At 42.9% G+C, this 8441-nt stretch overlaps 1 long non-coding RNA gene across 1 annotated transcript; it reads left to right on the forward strand.

The window, feature by feature from the left end:
- The first annotated feature begins 6888 nt into the window (after positions 1-6888).
- LOC147963864 (uncharacterized) lies at positions 6889-7487 on the forward strand. The gene is made up of 3 exons (XR_015607439.1): positions 6889-7105; positions 7214-7271; positions 7359-7487. It is a non-coding gene; the product is annotated as an uncharacterized LOC147963864 (long non-coding RNA).
- Positions 7488-8441: the final 954 nt, after the last annotated feature.

Below are 8441 nucleotides of genomic sequence, written 5' to 3' on the forward strand. Positions count from 1 at the left end.
TGGGTTGTTGTTGTTGTTCCCCTGATTCTGATTCTGGACTAGCAACTGCATCAATGTGTTCTGCTGCTGGATCAACTGGGTGAGCTCCGGTGGAAAGGCAAATCCGGGGTCACGTCTCGGAGGCATCTGAGGGTTTAGAAAAGATGAGATGTAAGAATAGAGGGGGTCTAAAGAGAAAACACTACCCATATGCACATGAGGCAAAAGCAAACAATTCACTTCATTCAATCAAACAAGGGCATACAATCGATCTAATTATTGCAAAAGTGCTCGGACTACTATATTTACATGGTGGACTACTACTACTGATGAGGTGGTCTACTAGAAATATTCTTCAGTTGCAGACTCCATGATATCTGCTCCAGCTTCATCAACATAGTCATCATCGCTACTATCTGGATCCGAGTCGGTGCCGTCGATGATGATGTAGTCTTCCGGGCTAATCTCCTTGGGTTCTTCGTCTTCATCTACTGGTGTAGGGCCTCCCATAAATATTCCAATCTTCTTGATCAGGTCGTCATTCTTCTCCACCAATACTTCAATTTCCTCTTCATAATCTTCACGTGTAGCCTTGAGTTCTTCCTCCAATTCCTTGATTCTAGTCTTAGCCTTCTTCAGATCTATCATGTCAGCGTACATCTAGTTCTCCTGTCGTCGAATGTGCTGGTTTAACTCCTGGATAAAAGCTGCGATTATATATCCTTCTTGGTGCTGATCATCTCCCAGTGTTCATCTCGGCGCCCACAAATCTGGTAGATAGTATCCTTGAGATCATTGCGGTAGACTTCTCCAATGCGTCCCATGGCGATGTGAGCTGCCATGCTCTTTCCTAGACTCCAAGTTGGTGCATCAAAAGAAAATTCTATGGGCTCAGTGACTGGCATGAACGTCCTTCCTGGAACTTGAACTTGAATCATCCAGCGCTCTTCTTCGGGTAAAGTGGCGTTGTAGGTTCCTGTGAAGCTTGGTAATCCTATGTTCAGGTATCTAGTGACTTCCTTCAAGTGACATCCAAAGGGTGTATCTTCATCTGGTTGTGTGAACTTGTTCCTCGCATCCGCCATCCTAAAGAGTAGAAAAGATGAGAAGTCAGAAGAGAAGAGAGTGAATAGTGATCCAGGTCTCTAGCTTAGTGGTCGTGTCCTACAGTCAGCGTGTGCTCTGATACCATCTCTGTAGCGACCAGACCTCAAACAGTCTGATCTCTGTGCTCCGGTGTCATCCCTGGATCAGTAATGCTGACACCGCATAGTACTCGGAGGATTTATAACAGAGTAGCAATAACACACTTATTACATCGAGTGTCTCAAAAGAGAACTTATTACAATAAATATGGCTTAAGGCCATCTAATAACTATAACAGCGGAAGGCTTGGAAGATAAGTGAGTCCATCAACTCCAACGGCATCACTGAGTATAGAACCACGACCTAAAAACTCCTTAATCGTCGTTTGAAAAGTCTGCAACATTAACGTTGCATCCCGAAACGGGTCAGCACATGGAATATGCCGGCAATGTAACACATAGAGAGTAATGGAATGAAACAGCTATACTATATGCATATTTGGCTGGTGGAAAGCTCTATGGTTACAGTTTTGCGTAAAGCCAATTTTTCCCTACATCAAAGGAATAATTTTATTTAACTATCATGGTAGTTGTTAAACATTGAGAATGGTTGACAGCATTCTCAATCCCATTTAAGCATCATCATTAAACAAAACCCCACAAAATTAATTTAGAGTAACATTTTGAGATTCACATGATAATCCAGGTAGTAGATACTCAAGATGTCCATAACCGGGGACACCGCTAACCATGATTAGTTTATTACACTGCAGAGGTTTGCGCACTTTTCCCCACAAGACTCGATCACCTCCGTTTGGTTTCTCGCACTACAAGGTGTTTGAGAAACGGATGACCGAGACATAGTCTTTCAGAAGCGCTAGCACCTTACGATCGGGTAGACCGTACCACCTATAATCCCCTACATCTGCTAGTATACCACTGTAAGAGTTCGCACGACTTAGTCAACTATGCTAGAGCCCATAATAGCTTGTGGCTGCACACGGAAGTTTCTAGTATGAATAGTCTCATGATCCCTTTGAGCCTGGGTGATGGTCCAAAAGAAAACAGGCAAGTCCTGGAATACCCAGGTGCCTCAATATACCCAGATGTGTGTTTAAGTTGCCACCTTAAATAAACCATTAATTAACAAAACTCACATCTGTCATGGATATCACTCACCCAAATCCACGTCTACTAGCATAGCATGGCATAATAAGCAAATGTAGAAGTAACTCCCAAAGGTTTGATAATAAACAGGTAATAGGTACTACCTCATCTACTTCACATCCCACAATTTAATTAGATCCTAGTCATGCAATGTGTGAGGGTTGATCTAATGCAATAAAACTGGGTAGTAGAAAAGGTATGATCAAAGTGTTACTTGCCTTGCTGATGATCCGCGAAACCTAGCGATTCAAAGTAACAAGTGGCGCACTCCGGGTACTCTATCGCAGACAAACAAACAAGCATACAATAAGTACTCATCTAATGCATAGGTAAAACTCAAATAAGAGAACTAACCAGAAGGTTCAACTTAAGAACTCCGGTTGGCAAAAAGAATCAAATCGAACGAAGCAACGAAAGTCAAACGGTGAAAGAAAACAACTTCATTCCACTAATCTGGATCTAGGGCAAATTTTACAGTAGCAAAAACCTGTTTAAGTTGGCTAAACAGATAGAGGGTTTCGAGACGAAACTCCAGGCGCTTGAATCGCCTGATTCCGATGAACGAGCGAAAAGTTATACTAAGACGAAAATCGGATCAGGAATCGCGATCAGAAAAATTGCGGATTTAATCCGAGAAAAAGAAAAACGACGAACGCTCGCTAGAACGAACGAACGGACGAACGCTTACTATTTAAATAAATCGGAAAAACCGATCTATTTAAAAAAACCGAATCTAAAAAAACCGACGGAAAAACCGATCTATTTAAAAAAAAAACCGATGGCACGGAAATCGAGGCGCGGTGAACCTCGGGCGGCAGAATCCGGCGGCAGCGGGCGGCGGCGGCTGCGGCGGGTGGCGGCGGGGTCGGGCGGCTGCGGCTGGCGGCTGGGGCTAGGATTCCCGGGTGGGCCGGCTTATAAAGCCGCCTCGGGCCGGAGTCCTATCCGAACACGGCCCGTAGGCCGGTTCGTTTTTTTTATTATTATTTATTTCGCTCGGAAGAAAAATAAAAAGAAATACTAAACGGACGCCAAAAATTCAAAAATAAATTTTCACGGGCTTCTAAAATCAAGCCGCACAAGGTGAACATTTATTTGGGACCTAAATGCAATTTTGAAAAACACACATTTTTCCTAAATTCAAATAAAACACCGAAAAACTCCGAAATAAAAACTTATTTGATTTTATTATTAAATCCTCAATATTTGTTTATTTTGGGAAAGTCATTTTATTCCCTCTCTCATATTTTTGTAATAGAAATAATTGATGATAAAATAAATAAAATCAAATGATCCTATTCTCAAAATTTGAGGAAACTCAAATATGAAAATAACAAAATCCCCAACTCTCTCCGTGGGTCATTGAGTTGCGTAGAATTTCTAGGATCAACCAAAATGCAAAATAAAATATGATATGCATAGATGATCTAATGTATAACATTCCAAATTGAAAATTTGGGATGTTACAACTTTGGAGGTCCTCTGCATTTATGTTTTGCGGTCTCCGAAATGTCTAGCGAGATACCACCATTGTCACATTATATCATGGTTGTTTTGACAAGTGTTTCTATTTGAGATATCTTATTATTGCTCGCTAGCTGATTATGTCATTGATATGAGTTAATATAATTTTTAAGAGTTATTGTCGGCATGGTTAGTTATAATGTTGGCTGAGACCTAGGTGTTGTTTAAGCTTATTTATGCAAACAGTAGCAAAAGAGTTCGTAGTTTTTTTTCTTTTTAACTTTCAGTTTATCAACTAAATTGCTTGAGGACAAGCAAAGGTTTAAGCTTGGGGGAGTTGATACATCTCCAACGTATCTACTTTTCCTCTTGTTTTGGATTCTAATGGGATGATTTGAATGAAAATAACCCCGGACTGACGTTGTTTTCAGCAGAACTACCATGGTGTTATTTTTTCTGCAGAAATAGAAGTTCTCGGAATGGAACGAAACTTTGCGAGGATTTTTTATATCAACAAAGAGAATTTCTTGAGCCAAGAACCACTAGAGGGGGGCACAACCCACCAGGGCCCTCCAGCCTTATCCCCACCTTGTGGCCCCGCAGACCCTGAAATCGACGCTATAAAATCACATATTTGCAGGAAAAAACCAGGGAGAAAGAATTATCGCGTTCAACGAGACGGAGCCGCCATCTCTCCTGTTCTTCATCGGGAAGCCAGATCTGGAGTCCGCTTGGGGCTCCGGAGAGGGGGATCTTCGATCTTCGTCATCACCAACCCTTCTCCATTGCCAATTCCATGATGCTCCTCACCGGGAGTGAGTAATTCCTTCATAGGCTCGCTGGTCGGTGAGGAGTTGGATGAGATTCATCATGTAATTTAGTTAATTTTGTTAGGGCTTGATCCCTAGTATCCACTATGTTTTGAGATTAATGTTTCTTTGACTTTGCCATGCTTAATGCTTGTCGCTTTGGGCCTGGGTGCCATGATTTAAGATTTGAACCTTTTATGTTATCACCATTATATCCATGTTCTAGATCCGATCTTGCAAGTTATAGTCACCTACTCGTGTTATGATCCGGCAACCCCGGAGTGACAATAGTCGGTACCACTCCTGGTGATGACCGTAGTTTGAGGAGTTCATGTCACCGTGTGTTAATGCTTTGTTCTGGCTCTCTATTAAAAGGAGGCCTTAATATCCCTTAGTTTCCAATAGGACCCCGCTGCCACGGGAGGGTAGGACAAAAGATGTCAGGCAAGTTCTTTCCATAAGCACGTATGACTATTTACGAAATACATGCCTACATTATATTTATGAACTGGAGCTGGTGCCGTATCGCCCTAGGTTATGACTATCACATGATGTATATCATCCAAAAAATTACCGATCCAATGCCTACGAATTTATCTTATATTGTTCTTGCTAAGTTACTACTGCTATCGTTACTGCTATATATCACTGTTACCGTTACTATTGCTGTTGCTACTATTATCAAAACTATCATACTACTTTGCTACTGGTCACTTGGATGTAGATAATTAATCTCCAGGTGTGGTTGAATTGACAACTCAGTTGCTAATTCTGGAAAATATTCTTTGGCTCCCCTTGTGTCGAATCTATAAATTTGGGTTGAATACTCTACCCTCGAAAACTGTCGCAATCCCCTATACATGTGGGTTATCAATGTCGGAGCCCCATGTCGGTCAATGTTGCGGAGCAGGTCGGCGTGGTGGACGTAGCCTTGATGAAGAGACTGCACAGTGATGCCGACATAGGTCAGAATTTGTGACGAGAATGATGTCGTCTTGAAGAAGTAATGGCTCGGAGATGCTAGGACACCCGACCCGCGCACTCTATGGGGCCATGATGTGGTCTTGGCGATGTCGAACTCCTAGTCAGCTATCCGAGGTGGCGACGCGGCGTGGTTGACGTCAGCCCGATGATACGTCTCCAACATATCTATAATTTTTGATTGGTTCATGCTATTACATCTTGGATACTTTAATTGCGTTATATGCTATTTTATATCATTTTTTGGGAACTAATCTATTAACCTGGTGCCTAGTGCCAGTTGCTGTTTCTGCTTGTTTTTGGTTTTCCAGAAAATCAGTACCAAACGGAGTCCAAATGCTACAAATTTTTTTGCCGATTTTTCTGGACAAAAGAGACCCTAGAAGCTTTGGGAGGAGATCAGACATGAAGCGAGGAGACAACAAGGCAATAGGGAACGCCCAGGGGGTAAGGCGGACCCTGTTACCTTGTGGTCCCCACGTGGATCCATCTGACCTAATTCCACTTCTATAAATTGTCAAAAATTGGGAAACCCTCCGAGAGCCACCCAAAATAGTTTTTCCACCACCGCAAGCTTCTGTTCTTCCGTGATCCCATCTGAAGGACTATTTCGGTACTCTGTCAGAGGGCGGGATCGATCACGGAGGGCTTATACATCATTGTTGCTGCCTTTTGATGATGTGTGAGTTGTTCACCATAGGCCTACGGGTCCATAGCTAGTATCTAGATGACTTCTACTCTCTCTTTGATCTTCAATACAATGTTCTCCTCGATCTTCTTGGAGTTCTATCAAATGTAATATTCTTTTGTGGTGTGTTTGTTGGGATCCAATGAATTGTGGGTTTATGATCAGATTATTCATTGAAAGTAATTGAGTCTTTTTTGAACTTTATTATGTATAATTGTTATAGCTTTGTATTTCTCTCCTATCGATCCGTTTGGTTTGATCAACTAGATTGATTTATCTTCAGTAGGAGAGGTGCTTTGTAATGGGTTCAATCTTGCGGTGTCCTCACCTAGTGACAGATGGGGTGGCGAGGCACATGTAGTGTTTTTGCCATTAAGGGTAAAACGATGGGGTTCAACATTAGTAGAAAATAGCGCTTTGGTCCAGGTCGGGTCAGCCCATTAGTCCCGGTTCGTGAGCCCAGGGGGCCGGCCGGGCCATGTGGGCCATTGGTCCCGGTTCATCTGGACCTTTTGGTCCCGGTTGGTGGGATGAACCGGGACCAATGGGCCTCGCTCCTGGCCCACCAGCATTGGTCCCGGTTGGTGGCTTGAACCGGGACCAAAGGCTCCCCTTTAGTCCCGGCTCATCTCACCAACCGGGACCAATGAGGTGCCTATATATACCCCTCGCTCGTGAGCAGAGCACCCCAGTGCTTTGTTTTTCTCTGGCCGAGGGGGAGAGGGCTTGGTGGTGCTCTAGCTCACCTCCTATGCACACAAGGTGTTCGATGGAATGCCTGAGCCACACTACTTAAGCTTTCTCCTCTCCAAGCTCGACCTCCAAGCTCCATTTTCCATAATATTTGTCTAGGTTTAGCGGTCCGTCACGCCCCGTCCCCGTCTTCACCGCCGTCGATCACCCGCGCCGAGCTCATCGCCGGCACCACCGTGGTGAGCCTCTTGTTCTTATCTTCTTTCTGAAAGGAAAAATATTCTTACTTGTATGTTTACATAGATACTTGTATTATTTTCTTACTTTTATTATTGCATCTTATATAGTGCGATGGTTTTGGTATCCGCCCCCGTCGGCCCTCGTCCTGTCTATGATTCGGATGTGGTATATATATTATCTTTATAACTATTGGTTCATCTATTGTTTATGAAAATTATGCTGACCGACGTGACATAGATTTTATTTATGTAGGATGTATGTGAATCGGAAATGCCAACTGACCCTATTGTCGAGAGGTTAAATTTAGTTGAAGAAGAAAACAATTTGTTGAAGGAAAAAAATAAAAAAAATTGAGGAGGAGAAGATGATATTGGAGTTGCATGATGTCGTCGATGATCACAAGATCAAGATGGATGCAATGCTCTTGAAGATTAGAAAGATTAGAAAATATGCCATTCATACCGAGGCTTGGTATCATTATGCCGTTGGATCAATTGTTACCTTGGTTGCGATTATGATCGCATTTGTTTTCGCATTGAAATGTTTTACATAGTTTCAATGTATGGTTTAATTAATTAGATGCTCTGGAGAGCTATATGTTGTTAGATGAGAACTATGTATGCACTTTGGTTTTAATGTGATGATGAACTTCTATTAATTTGGAGACTTAATTATATATAATGCACGCAGATGAACCGGCAATGGATGTACAGTGACAGACACACCTACGAGTACATTAAGGGCGTGCATGAGTTTCTCGATGCGGCTGAGGCAAACAAGCAGAATGGTTTTATGTCTTGTCCATGCACTGAATGTGGGAATACGAGGTCTTACTCGAAGGAAAATCCTTCACTCCCACCTGCTTTACAAGGGTTTCATGCCACACTATAATGTTTGGACGAGGCACGGAGAAATAGGGGTTATGATGGAAGACGACGAAGAAGAAGAGTATGATGACAGCTATGTGCCCCCTGAATACGGTGATTCTGCAATGGGGGGAGCTGTTGAAGATCAAGAGGAACCAGACAATGTGCCCAATGATGCTGCAACGGGTGAAGCTGCTGAAGATCAAGAGGAACCAGACGATGTGCCCGATGATGATGATCTCCGCCGGGTCATTGTCGATGCAAGGACGCAATGCGAAAGTCAAAAGGAGAAGCTGAAGTTCGATCGCATGTTAGAGGATCAGAAAAAAGGGTTATACCCCAATTGCGAAGATGGCAACACAAAGCTCGGTACCGTACTGGAATTGCTGCAGTGGAAGGCAGAGAATGCTGTGGCTGACAAAGGATTTGAGAAGCTACTGAAAATATTGAAGAAGAAGCTTCCAAAGGA

Source organism: Triticum urartu, chromosome 6A (assembly GCF_056163025.1).
Source record: "Triticum urartu cultivar PI428250 chromosome 6A, HENAU_Tu73, whole genome shotgun sequence".
NCBI classification, from domain to species: Eukaryota; Viridiplantae; Streptophyta; class Magnoliopsida; order Poales; family Poaceae; genus Triticum; species Triticum urartu.